The sequence below is a fragment of the Eptatretus burgeri genome, chromosome 17 (genome assembly GCF_056783735.1).
Source record: "Eptatretus burgeri isolate ZD-2024b chromosome 17, Ebu_testis_v1, whole genome shotgun sequence".
Classification (NCBI taxonomy): domain Eukaryota; kingdom Metazoa; phylum Chordata; class Myxini; order Myxiniformes; family Myxinidae; genus Eptatretus; species Eptatretus burgeri.
Genome location: NC_140977.1, coordinates 33,630,074 through 33,644,762, shown reverse-complemented (window position 1 = coordinate 33,644,762; position 14,689 = coordinate 33,630,074). Strand labels below are relative to the sequence as shown.

General features: G+C 44.3%; 1 long non-coding RNA gene across 1 annotated transcript; it reads right to left on the bottom strand.

Annotated features, from left to right (window-relative positions):
- Positions 1-2,629: 2,629 nt before the first annotated feature.
- On the bottom strand, positions 2,630-8,124 carry LOC147009718 (uncharacterized). The gene is made up of 2 exons (XR_015052645.1): positions 5,956-8,124; positions 2,630-3,679 (listed from the first exon to the last, which is right to left on the bottom strand). It is a non-coding gene; the product is annotated as an uncharacterized LOC147009718 (long non-coding RNA).
- Between the last annotated feature and the right edge of the window lie 6,565 nt (positions 8,125-14,689).

Below are 14,689 nucleotides of genomic sequence, written 5' to 3'. Positions count from 1 at the left end.
AGCTGACGCTCACGGACTATGCAGGTAACAAATCTCATCCGAGTCTCTCTCAGCAACCGCTCGTTGGACACAAAATCCGACCAGCGATAGCCAAGGATTCTCCGAAGAGACCTGGTACCAAAGGAATTAAGTCTCCGTCTCAGATCCTTGGTCAAAGTCCAAGTCTCGCACCCATAGAGCAAGACTGGAAGTACCAAGGACCTGAAGACTCGGACTTTCGTCCTCCCGCACAGGTACCGGCAGCGCCACACCCCATGATCCAGTGAATCCATGACTCCCCAGGCCCGACCCAGACGTCTATTGACCTCCGGCTCACAACCTGCGGAGACATGAATATCACTGCCAAGGTAAGTGAATCTATCCACGACCTCAACATCCTCACCACAAACAGACACAGACAGGACAGCAGCATCCAAGATGTCACCGAAAGCCTGGATCTTTGTTTTGACCCAAGAAATCCGTAATCCCAACGGCTCCGACTCCTCATTCAGCACCTCGAGGGCCCCCAAGAGGATGTCTAAAGTCTCCGCAAAGATGACTGCATCATCTGCAAAATCAAGGTCCGAGATCTTGACATTGCCAAACGATGCACCGCAACTTGATCTCTCCGACATCCTCCCAAAAATCCAGTCCATACAAGTGCTGAAAAGTGTGGGGGCAAGTACACATCCCTGACGAACTCCAGTAACAACTGGAAATAAGTCAGAGGCGGTACCACCACACTTCACAGCACTCTCAGTACTAGAGTAGAGTTCAGACATCAGATCGATCAGTTTCGGTGGCACCCCACGAAGACCAAGAATCCTCCAGAGGACATCCCGATTCACTGAATCGAACGCTTTACAGAGATCAACATAGGCTGCAAGCAGCCCCTGCCGAAACTCTCGTCTGCGTTCAGTGAGGACACGAAGAGCAAGGATACGGTCAATCGTTGACCTCTTTGGTGTAAAGCCTGACTGCTCTGGACGCTGGTGCTCAAGCAGATGGTGGCGAACCCTATCAAGAATTATCCGAGCAAAGACCTTGCCCGGCACTGAGAGCAGCGTCACCCCTCGGTAGTTGTTGCAGTCTTGGCGATCACCCTTCCCTTTCCAGAGAGGGACAACAAGGCCCCTCTTCCAGTCAGTTGGGATGATGCCTGTGTTCCAGGCAGAGCACAAAACTGCATGCAACGACGCGAGTGCAGCATTTCCACCAGCCTTGAGAAGTTCAGCATGGATGCCACAGATCCCTGGAGCTTTGCCCCATTTCAACTGGTTCACCGCAGCCCGTGTTTCCACAAGCGATGGTGGACCACAGTTGATTCGAGGGTCAGCAACAGGGATTGTAACACCCTTGACGTCCAACTCGACAGCTGGGGGATCAGCCTGGTACATCCGCTCAAAGTAACCGGCCCAGCGGGCCTTCACTTCAGACTCCTCTGTCAAGAGCCTACCACTCTCTGCTCGAACTGCAGTGCTCCGAGGGATGGGCTTGGATGAACGTAATGCGCGAATTCCCCTGTAAGCGGGACGAGAATCACCTGTCCACAGGTGATGCTCTACCCCCTCACAGATTCCTCGCACATAGGCCTCCTTGTCCACCCTCAGTGCACGTACAGTTTTACGCCTCAGCTCCCTGAACAGCTCAGCTCTGCCATTCAGCCTGGCCCTGCGACTCTGGTCAATGGTATCCAGTGTCCCTTGAGAGACAAAATTCTTCTTTGCCCTGCGGTGAACTCCAAGGCATCCACCGGCAACATCAAGGACGGTGGTCTTGAAGGTGCTCCACAACTCTTCAGGACCCCCAAAGCACCCAGACCCCCCAAGTGTCCACTCAGCCTGTTCGCAAACTCCTCAGCTACTCTCTCATCCCTGAGCTTGGCAACATCCAGCCTAGGCTGGGATGGTACCATTCTCCAGGATTTAAGGTGCAGCTTTAGAGTTGCTACAACAAGCCTGTGGTCAGTATTGAGGAACTGAGCACTCCGGTAGACCCTGCAGTTCTGGATCATCCTCCAACGACCGTCAATGAGGACATGGTCAATCTCCTTTGCCACACCGCCAGCGTTGGAATACCAAGTCCAGCGATGAGCTTGTGGGCGCTGAAACCATGAACCAGCCACCCTAAGTCCATGACTTCTTGCAAAGTCAAGGAACTTAGTGCTATTCTGGTTCATAGTTCCTGACCCATGGGGACCAACACACACCTCATAACCATCCCTATCAGTTCCAGTCGATGCATTGAAATCCCCCAAGACTAGAAGTGTATCTCGTCTGGGGCACTGATCAACCACAGACTCGAGTGTGGCGTAGAATGCATCCTTCACGGTAAGATCACTCGCCTCAGTCGGAGCATAAATAGAGACCAGGGAAATGACACCTAAGGAGTGACGAATATATATATATATATATATATATATATATATATATATATATATATATATATATATATATATATATATATATATATATCATGGCATTATAACTGTTATATTTACACGGCAGAAAAAATGTACTCGAAACACAAATCATAAGACTGGTCAGCTGACACTTTCTTTGCATTATAATGGCATTTATTAACAATACTTAATGATACCATGTCATAAGTGTTATGACTCTTCACTCGGCCGAGTAATGACAGAGTCGAATGAGGGTTTTCGAATGATACGATTTATTTCAGAAGATGGCACTACGCATGCGGAATGCAGCCCAAAGGCCCTTCAGTCAGGTGCCCCCAGACCACATTGAGATTCTTACTTCAAAACAGTTGTATATATAATCACACAAAAGCAGAAATGGGTGTGGACTACAAGTGTGTGCTTAAGGGATAAAGAAATAAAGAAATAAATGCGGCAGTGGGCTTCTTTCCCCCCTCCCTAGGGGCCCTCAGGGAAGTTGGATCAGTCAATCCTCAGATTCGCAACCCAACAGTTCATCTTGCAAACTAATAACTTTCTAAGACTCCTACACCCCTACACTGGCACCTGCTGATAGCAAAGGCGAAACTCTGGTGATGACTAAGAACAGGAATGTGTGGGATATCAGCATACACAGTTTTCCCAAGGACATGCTGCTGTGCAGCTGCAGAGCCATAAAGAGTTATCAAAGACATAGTGAAAACAGCATGATACATTTAAAGCAACATTTTAAAGCAAGGTTTGAATAATACACAATTACAAGCAAGGTTAGAATCCCGACAGCTGATTAACACACAGCTAATGGTCCAAAATATGACCACCTAGCATATCATCATAACAGTTTCGCTCCTTGGTCATATTTTGACCATACCCAGCCACACCTGATACTCACCAACCGAGTGGACCCCTATTTGGTTCCTGTAGCAGCTACCCCTAGGCCCCCGTGCCTGCCAAACGGGATTTGCAAATGCCGTGGATAGCCATCAACATTCCCCAAATGAGAAGTCCCCAACTGCCGGTGGTTCAGGTTAGCTTCTGTTGCCTTTTATCTTGCCCACTGCCACAAGTCTCCCATTAAGTTGTCATATACAAATTTGATGTTAAGTCCACACAATATTAAAGGCACTACAAGTCTATACAATATTAACAGCAACATTATTATTTAGGCAATTATACTCAACACTAATTACAACAATAATATTTACAATATGCAAATGTATTAATGGGTGAGCAGCACTGTGAGCGCTCAAGGCATGGTGTAAGCTCCTTTCTCAACTTGCGCTTAGAAGACAAAAGAGTCTCATGAGATGCATATTTACATATAAGGGTCATACAAGTATTTTCCATACATTCCTTCACTATCTGGTATTGTCCATTTTCCATGATTATGCATATGCTAGTCAAAACACTGCCACATCTATCATAAACCTCCATCAGCATTTTACTTGTAGATTTCCTTTCTTTCTTGTTACAACTTCCTGTATCTTCGTGTGTAGTGAGATGTATGAGTCCATGTTTGGCTTACCTTTTCACTTGAAAGTTCGTTGAGTAATCAGTAATACCTGGAAGAGTCTTCCCCAGGGCGCCCTCCGCCAGAACACCTTGTTGGCTCCTCAGCTGGTGGGGGTCGGGTCTGGTTGTGGCCCCATACAGAGGTCCTCGGGGTCTTCCTCCATGAGTTCGCTGTTAATTATTATGATGGCCTGGGTGAGGGGTGAGGCTTCACAGCATTTCTTTAGACAAATGGAAATGAGACGTTTGATCAGAAATACTCCAAAAATGATTCCCATGATGATTAGGATTGCTGCCCCTACCAGGCACAGTAACCAGTCTCCCCAGTCATGAAATATAAATCTCCACCCTGCGTAACCCTCCTTGCGTTCCACTCGATCGCTCGTGAGAGCTTCAAGCCTTATAGGTGAAAACACCTATAAGTGAAATGTGTTCTTCTCTGGGAGGTTACTGTATTTTCACAAGATTTCACAACTGTACTCCAAAAGGGTTCTTTCGGGGCCCATGGAACTTGGGTAATTAGAGATGCGTGTTGACCCCATATGAATCCTATTTGTGCAAAGTGCCCCCACTGGGTTTTGTCTTATGCTTTGTTCTGCCAAGCCACTTCTGTGTTTTCTGCATTTTCTGACGTCCCCCTTTGCCACGGAGGTGTATACGGTTTCTTTGGCTTGAGTGTGTTGCCTAGTGATAGGTCCCCCCACAAAGGAGTAGTGTCAGTACCAGGAGTTGCATATTGTGTCGTCAAAGGTTCTGTCACTGTCTCCGTTACTACAAGGTTTACAGCATGCCACTGCACTGAACACTGCAGTCAACTGCAACATAATGACAAGTATTTGTGTAAAAGATTATTTTTAAATGATACCTCCGTACGAGGCTCCCACCATGACTAGAGCTTGCAGGACTGGAAGTTGCTCTGGGTGCGTGGTGAGTGGACGTGAAGGCCAGAGACCTTACTGTACACTACTGTGGATTTTGATCAGGCAAGCATACCTTCCATCCATCTCCTTGTCTGACGGCCAGTAAAGTGTTCTGGTGTTCGTTGCCCCATCCTGTGGTTCTGGGGCGCATCTCAATCTGTTCACCATTCTTCCTAACTCCCCTGCACTATGTCCGTTACTAACTGCCATTGAGATGTACGGTGTTAGTCCTTCTCTGTGCTTCATTAGTTCGCGCTCTCTGGCGGCTTGTTTCACCTCCACCGCCGCTCCTTCCTTCCCGATCCATCGGTTGGTTGTCATCAGAGAGCGTTTGACGGTGTAATCTCTATGTGCTTTGGCCACGTATTCATAATCCTGCCCTGTTTCATCGTAGTCAACAGTGAGTGCAGTGCAAAGCCAATTCCATTCCTTCCAGATCGATGTCGTTGCTCAGCAACCATTCCTCTACATCCCTTTAATTCCGCTTATACTTCCCAAATCCAATGAATTTATCCTGACAGATAGAGGCTCATATAAAGACAACAGACATGCTTTTCTGTCCGCTTCCAAACAAACATCTCGACCCCGACAGGCAGAGAATCGAAACGCTCCCTCGTCAAGGCCCACGATGGCTGCGTGTTCAAACAGCACGAGCCCCGCCCGTAATTTTTCCCAAAAACACCGCCATCCTCATAAGTGCGTAGCCTACCAAACGTCCTTGTTCTTGGATGTCTGACATGCAAACAAGGACAAATGTGTCCAAGAGCCACGTCCTAAAGGTTTTGTCTTCACCAGAATAATAATAAGAACAACGCGGAACTCTTAGAGCCGGCGTTTACTACGCGAGACGCGGCTAAAAGATAAACCCACATTAAATAAAATCCGTTCCTTGTTCAAAGCATTTAAAATCCCCCTTTCCATCTGTTGTAGTAATCAACAATAAACCTTTTCGATCGGCTTTATTCTCACAAAACCCATACGCATATCTACAACAACATAAATATACATAGGGTAAGAATAACAAAATACAATAACTTGTACACATAATACTGAAGGCAAACTCCATACTCTAATCCCAATTACATTCCTCAGAGTACACCATTCCTAATACAGTATACTACATACCATTACTGTTCCAGCACGACCCTCCACGGAGCACGCGGCATACGAGTCATCACCAGCCACCGACCCCATACACAGTGCTGCCACATCCGCCCAATCTCCGTTGCCGCTTAATCACAGTACGGCACTTCATTACCACAACACCATCCATCCTAAATCCCTCGGTCCTGCGCCTCTTCCGCGTCTCTTTTTTTTTTTCTCTTTTCCTCTTCCGGTCACGAAGCCCAATCAACAACAACAACAACAACAACAACAACAACAACAACAACAACAACAACAACAACCGGAACAAACATATATATATATATTACAGCCTTGTTTCAAAGCATTGTCGCTTCCATGTTCCGATAGCGCGTGCACTCGCCTCGAAACACAAAATCGAGCTGATCCTTTGAAACGTCAATGTCCTTATTAATTAATTTTACCACAAAGCTATCTCTTTAAAATCTAGTTTGTCCACCATATTCAAAATCAGCCGCCTCGAGAAATTCTTGTACATTGCTCCGACAAGCAGGCACATTCACAGCAGGGTGTTAATTGCACTTTCAAGTTTGACAAAGCGCGCTGGGCCCATGCGTGATTACGTCATCACGCACTCACATGAGCAATACGTCTTATCAGCGCGTTGGTTTTTACCATCAAACTCACGGAACAAATATTTGACGACATCTCAAATACGTTCGTTTTAAATCGGAATTTTACAGAATCCTATGAAGGGCGTCCCCATTTTGTAAAATGTGCTAATCTATTTCGTAAACCCTCACGATAAGCTGTCCTTCGACGGGACGATTTCGTGCTTTCGGCGCCTGTTAAATCCTATGGCACGTCACGTGACTCGCAAAACCCCATAAAATAAGTTTTTTCCCAGATTTACGAAAGTCAAGCATAAAACATGCTTAATGACCCCAACAATGAAACCAGAATTGAAACTGACGTTAAAACGAACCCGTAACGTCGATCAGCCTTACGAAACATGCAAAGTGGAAACAGAACTGAATTTCAATTTGAAATCAAAATGATGCTCCGTGGAGACCATCCATTTATCACGTACAGTGTTCAAAGCCAAAACAGCATACAGAGTTTATCGGACCATGAGAAAATCCGAACGTTGGTCCATTTGACATCCCATTTGACAAACTGTCTGCTGAAGTGGTTTTAATTATTCAATTCCCCATCCAGTTCACACACACACACACACACACACACACACACACACACACACACACACACACACACACACACACACACACACACACTCTCTCAATGACATTTTCCCATCACTGAATTAACAACACGTGCAGAATCGGTCATCATGGTCCTTCCTCCAGATTTGGTGTGCGCAATTCACCTCGTCCAAAGTCTTCACATTGACGATGACGACCCATCATTATCTCCATACAAACATACAAGTTGTTCCACACATACAAGTTCCAGGTTGGAACACTCAACTTACGTCTAACACAAAACTCAACCTTCCCCACCACATTGTATTCACAAATACATCCAAACAGGTAACTTCTACAAACAGCCCTTCTCCTGGCTCATTAACCTTGTGTTCTTTTCCCCGTTGGTTCAAGATTCCCTCTGAATCGAATCGCCACGTCCTGTCTCACTTTGTGACTCCGTTAGCCACGCTGCAAACGCTCTCCAGTGTTTTCCACTTTCACCGATAACTTTAAGTGTTGTTCCTTTGGGTAACTCTATGTTCTTTGCAGAGTTATTCCCCATCTTTGTTCTTATCTTACCAACCGCCTAATAGCTGTAAATCGTTTCTCCTTTACGTCGGGACCGAAATCCCTTTCAATCAGCCGCCTAATAGCTGTAAATCGTTTCTCCTTTTACACCGGGACCGAGATCCCTTTCGACCCGCCGCCTAATAGCCTCAAACCCAATGAAGGCCTCTAACCTTCCCTCTCTTGGTACAGGATTCCAACCTGTTTCCTCCTTATTTCACACGGATACCTTTATCCTCGACCCTTACCGGTTCTAACATACGGCCTGCCAGCCCTCTTTGTGCCCTTCAAACAAACCGCATTCGAATCACCTCATATGTTTTACCGTTACAGTTCTTGATCCGAGCAGATCCTGGAGCTGCGTCCAGCGGGGCACTGCCCACCAAGTGTACAGTTTTCACCTAACTAGGCTCCCTGTCTTAGGTGCCCTATACGTGCAATTTCCACGTACCTTTAGCTGAACCCTTGTGATCGCTGTACACCAAGTGGAGTCCCGCCGTCCACACCGCCAGCATCAGTCGCATCGCATCCTCGTCGCCAATTGTTATGACTCTTCACTCGGCCGAGTAATGACAGAGTCGAATGAGGGTTTTCGAATGATACGATTTATTTCAGAAGATGGCACTACGCATGCGGAATGCAGCCCAAAGAAGGCCCTTCAGTCAGGTGCCCCCAGACCACATTGAGATTCTTACTTCAAAACAGTTGTATATATAATCACACAAAAGCAGAAATGGGTGTGGACTACAAGTGTGTGCTTAAGGGATAAAGAAATAAAGAAATAAATGCGGCAGTGGGCTTCTTTCCCCTCCCTAGGGGCCCTCAGTGAAGTTGGATCAGTCAATCCTCAGATTCGCAACCCAACAGTTCATCTTGCAAACTAATAACTTTCTAAGACTCCTACACCCCTACACTGGCACCTGCTGATAGCAAAGGCGAAACTCTGGTGATGACTAAGAACAGGAATGTGTGGGATATCAGCATACACAGTTTTCCCAAGGACATGCTGTTGTGCAGCTGCAGAGCCATAAAGAGTTATCAAAGACATAGTGAAAACAGCATGATACATTTAAAGCAACATTTTAAAGCAAGGTTTGAATAATACACAATTACAAGCAAGGTTAGAATCCCGACAGCTGATTAACACACAGCTAATGGTCCAAAATATGACCACCTAGCATATCATCATAACAATAAGTAGAGGTGAAAATACTTGAATTTTGAAACTGGCACAATGATTGGAAGAAAACTCTTTTCACCAAACAGCTGGACTTTGTTTTTTCCAAACCCTATTATACACAATGGAATATGCTCAGAACAAATTTTGTATGATTACGGTTGTTACTCCAGTCATTATGCCATAGGATTTTAGCCAAGTACTGAGAATATAAAGTTACTAAATATAAAGTTTTATTGCAATTTTTCCCTGGGTTTCCTTCACAACAAAAATGTCGTATGCAATCCCTACGATGTGACAATCTCAAACGAGAGTGAAGCCGATGGCATGCTATCACAATTCCCCACGCTTCCCAACTAAAGCAAATTTCAAAGATGGCAAATAGTTCCACCAATAATGACCCAATATCAAATTTTGAGTTTAAAAAATCTTGTTTTTTATATACACTGTCGAGGCTTGGAAGAAGAAATGTGGCTTTCCCAGGAATGATCATGGTAGATAGTGAGACCCAGAAGCTTGAAACAAAGGACTTCTTCCAGAGAATTGTTGAGAATGGGGGGGGGGGTTCTAAATGGTCTTTTCAGAGAGACATTGTGAGAGTGTGAGATTTGTCCGGATTGAAAGACATGTTCCACGTGTTGGACCAGTTTGTGATTTACACTGATCTGCAGTGAGCAAAGAAGCTGCTGCTTGCCGATCTGAGGGATGAGAGATGATACGGCAGAGGGTGGAGTCATCAGCAAAGAGATAAGACAATTTTCCAGAGAGTCAGAGAGATCATTGATGAAAACTAGAAAAAGAACAGGACCCAGGACGCTGCCTTGAGGAACTCCATCCTGGACTGGAAGAAGGGATGAAAGAACTCCATCATGGGCCACACGTTGACTGCGACAGAAGAGGTAGTTTGTGAGCCATGAGTGGAGATGGCCTTGGATACCATAGGAAGAGAGTTTGGTGAGCAGGGCAGGGTGCCAGACCATGTTAAAAGCACGCGATATGTCGAGGGATATGGCTCTGATTTCATATCCGGCATTGAGGACCTCCATCCATTGTTGTGAGAGCAGAAGCAGCATATCCAGGGTAGAGTGACCTGGTCTGAAACCAAGATGATGATCAGAAATCAAGCCATTGGAGAAGAGGAAGGATTTGATGTCTGAAGCGATGATGGATTCCATAACCTTGCTGATGATTGGGAGAAGGCTGATTGATCTGTAGTTGCAGGGATCTGTTTTTGCACCTTTTTATACAGGGCAGTGATGTTTGCTGCTTTCCACGCAGATGTCAGATGACCTTGAGCAATAAGCATTTTTTTATTGCAATAAGGATGAACGTTTTCAAATGAGAATAAATATAAGGTGTAAACATCCTGAAAGTAAATATCCATGACAATTATCATATAAATATTCTCACGTCAGAATGTCCGTTAACACAGAGCGACTGAGTCAAAGGTCTGATGATGGTCTCCGTGAATGCTAAAACAGTGTTTAAGGTTAATGCATTCTTATAATGACTGACAAGTTTACAATGCCCCTAAGGATTGTTCAAATACAGCCAAATTTAGCGGTAGATCACACACGAAGGCAAAAAGCCAGAAGACGTTATAATTAAAAGGGGTTTATTTACATTGGCATTTCACATACAGGGGATAATGATGAGCAGGGCAATCATTGAATAACTGAACAGATCTGGTAGTCAACTGACATATTGGAATGAAAGGAGACAAGAAACACAATCATATATGCAATGAGAACTAAATATAACCCACTAATGGTGCCAAAATACTGGACTCAAACAACAAAGCTGGGAACAAAACAGGTGAAGACTTGTGTAGGCATGAGCTGGTTGTGGCTGCAGGATGATGTGGAAAAGAGCGAAATGTGGCTCATGGTGGGATGGCAAAGATTAGGCCAGGAGACAAGGAAATGGTGATGAAGCAAGGTCTTCCGCGATTCTCCAACCAAACCAGTCTTTTGTTTGGAGCAGTGAAACAGAGAAAGTGTGTGAGAGAGAAATATTACTTTCGGAAAGTCCAAGGTTCAACTCACATGTGAATGTGTTGTCATGGCCTTCTTCAAATCTGGGACCAGCATCCCAGCATGTGGCTTGGCCCACCATTGGCTGCCCACTGCCAGTGGGTGGTGGTGCCTTTTTGGCTGTTCTGGCCTCAACCAAAAGCTTTCATCCACAGCCTGCTGGAGTACTGCTCTCCCGTCTGGGCTGGTGCTCCTGCCTTTCACCTTTCTCAGCTTCTTCACGCTGTGGAACCCAAGGCATTTAGGATCTTTGGTATCTCCCGTGATGAGGCTGAGCCATTGGGCTCTCACTGAGCCCAATGGCTCGTATCTCCCGTGATATCTCCCGTGATGAGGCTGAGCCATTGGGCACTGAGCTCTCACTCTCTCACCGCAGGCAGGTCAGTGGTCTGTCTGTGTCGTCTACCATCTCCTCTCTGGCCTTACCCCCCCCCCCCGCTCTGTCTGAGATTTATCCCCACCATATTTCCGCAGGGTGCCCAAGGTCCTCTTGCAACCCCCTTGGAGAAGAGGAAGGATTTAATGTCTGAAGCGATGATGGATTCCATAACCTTGCTGATGATTGGGAGAAGGCTGATTGGTCTGTAGTTGCAGGGATCAGTTTTTGCACCTTTTTATGCAGGGTAGTAATGTTTGCTGCTTTACTATCTATCAGTAGTAAAACTATAAAAATGAAGAATCACTGTTTATCTTCAATCTTTCAATACTCCTTTTTCCCACCTTTGGACCAAACTCCCATACTCTCTTCAGTCCCATTCTTCCCTCCAGGCCTTCAAAACAGCTGTTTACCACCACCTCTTATCTTCCACCATTCAAAACAATGATCTTTTCTACTCCCGCTCATCCATCCCAAACTCACCTCCTTCAAATTCCCTACTTTCCTTCCTGAAAGTCCCAGTCGTGTAAGGACCTGAAAGACCCTGTGGTGTCCATCTTGTTTACCCTGTGTACCCCGCCCCATCTCTCTCCCTTCCACAGATCTCCTCGTGTCTGTTCCCCCACTTTTTTCCTTCCCTCTCCTGCCCCTCTTCTCTCCTGCTCCCCTTGTTGTTCATTCTCTGTGTTAACTCTCATACGAGCCTCAACAATGCATTCAACAAAAACAAAAAAACACAATGATAGTAATATCATTTGACAATAATAATAACGAACGTATAATGCAGGCCCTGGCCCAAACTCACCTGGATTTGGTGAAAGGCAAGCTAATGCTCCAGCAGTACAGCAGGCAGGTATGTTACAACGCGGTGAAGACCAATGTAAGTTTGGTTCAATGGATCAACGGGCCTACTAGTTTATGTGAAACACCAAGTTTATTGTTAGGTTCCACAAACAAATGCAAGCACACAAGACAATTAGCTCGGTGTATGATCGTCTGAAGCATGGCATGCTCTGTGATGCAGTATCCTCCTGGCACCCGATTTAGTCAGACCCAATTACATCCAGAGATAAATATTTAGCAACTGTTGTGGCCTTCCATCACACATGTTCTTTGAAAACATTTAGTGCATAATTCGTTTTATCTGTTTTGCGAATGTTTTTCTGTCTTCTATCCAACCATATTATTACTCTTCACATCATGAAATATCCAAATACCCAACAGTATATTTTTTGATCTCATTAAACATTTGCTTAATTCAAACTGATAACACCCTTCCACCATCCACTCCCCCAAATATATATATATATATATATATATATATATATATATATATATATATATATATATATATATATATATATATATATATATATATATAATATATCATGGCATTATAACTGTTATATTTACACGGCAGAAAAAATGTACTCGAAACACAAATCATAAGACTGGTCAGCTGACACTTTCTTTGCATTATAATGGCATTTATTAACAATACTTAATGATACCATGTCATAAGTAGAGGTGAAAATACTTGAATTTTGAAACTGGCACAATGATTGGAAGAAAACTCTTTTCACCAAACAGCTGGACTTTGTTTTTTCCAAACCCTATTATATACAGTGGAATATGCTCAGAACAAATTTTGTATGATTACGGTTGTTACTCCAGTCATTATGCCATATGATTTTAGCCAAGTACTGAGAATATAAAGTTACTAAATATAAAGTTTTATTGCAATTTTTCCCTGGGTTTCCTTCACAACAAAAATGTCGTATGCAATCCCTACGATGTGACAATCTCGAACGAGAGTGAAGCCGATGGCATGCTATCACAATTCCCCACGCTTCCCAACTAAAGCAAATTTCAAAGATGGCAAATAGTTCCACCAATAATGACCCAATATCAAATTTTGAGTTTAAAAAATCTTCTGTTTTTTATATACACTGTCGAGGCTCGAAAAAGAGATAACACACATAAATGCACAACAAAGGGATCAGATGACAAAGGGGCGGGAGAGCGAAGAAAAAAACAATGGGGAACAGACACATGAGGAGATCTGTGGAAGGGAGAGGGATGAGGTGGGGTACATCGGGTAAACGAGATGGACACAACAGGGACTTTCAGGAAGGAAAGTAGTGAATTTGAAGGAGGTGGGTTTGGGGTAGATTAGCGGGGGGTAGAAAAGATCGTGGTTTTGGATGGGGGAAGATAAGAGATGGTGGTTTTGATGCCTGTGACCCTAAGTCCCCACCCCCTGGGACATAAACTGGGGGTCAAATCCCAAAACTCTACATATTTCATGCATTCCCCAATGTTGATTTCAGATACAAAGTTTCATTTGAAATATTTATAAAGGTGCCCGTTGTTGCCTTTTTACATGCAACATATCACAGGTCTACAAGACTTTCGCGTTGCTGCTGCTGTTGTTGTTCATGTTGTTGTCATTGGGGTTCTTGTTGGGGTCGATTTTTGAAATTGCATCCATTAGTCTGAAAGGTCATCTGACTCCAGGCGATGTGGGGACCACACCCACATTGGTCGCCTGACTCCACCCACCATGGCACCAAGCCAAAATTATATGGCTGCCATCTTGGTTTTCTGCTGGGCCTAGCACATTAGGGTTTATTATACACTGTCTGGGTTTGTTGCTTAGGATTTCCATTGGCTTTGTTTGGGACGAGTGTTAATCACGATGAGGGACCCCGTTAGAACACATGAAATTTCAACCTGACAGGACGCATGGTCTGGCAGCCAGAATTATTTAAGATTTTAAATTTAGGCTCGAAAAGATTTAAATCAAACTTGGTACAAGTATGTATAATGACGTAATATTGTGGACGGAGGCATATCTGGCGACGTCGCGATGTCGAAGAGTGCCCTTCTAGTTTATTTCCTAATTTGTTTTTCACATCCGAGTGGAAAGGTGTTAGGCTATTGTTCTTTTTTGGATTACTCTCATTCTTCCAATAAATATTTTGTCCTCTGTCACGTGAAAATAAGGGTTTTTGCTCATTACAAAATTTGGTGCACAGATAATTAATTGTCTGAAGTTTATCACGAAATGATTTTCGTGAGAAAGTATGTAGTTTCCTTTCGGATGCAAATCTGGGACCTTGACCACACATGTACACGGTCTTTCCAATAATCTGTCTTTGCGTGTGTCTGTAAAACATTGGAATATTAATAAACATTTTCAGACCATAATTTTTTTTTTTAGAAATGAACAACGATTGGTTCAATATTATCACACTTAATCGGATAAACTGTCATTAAATTCAACATAAATATTAGTTCTCAGACAGCAAATACATGTCAGGACGAAGTAGGCAACGGGCTCGGTTCATTCGGCATACGTCGACATTTGCAAGCAGCCTTCAAGGACTACATATTGACGTCATAAACATGACAAAAA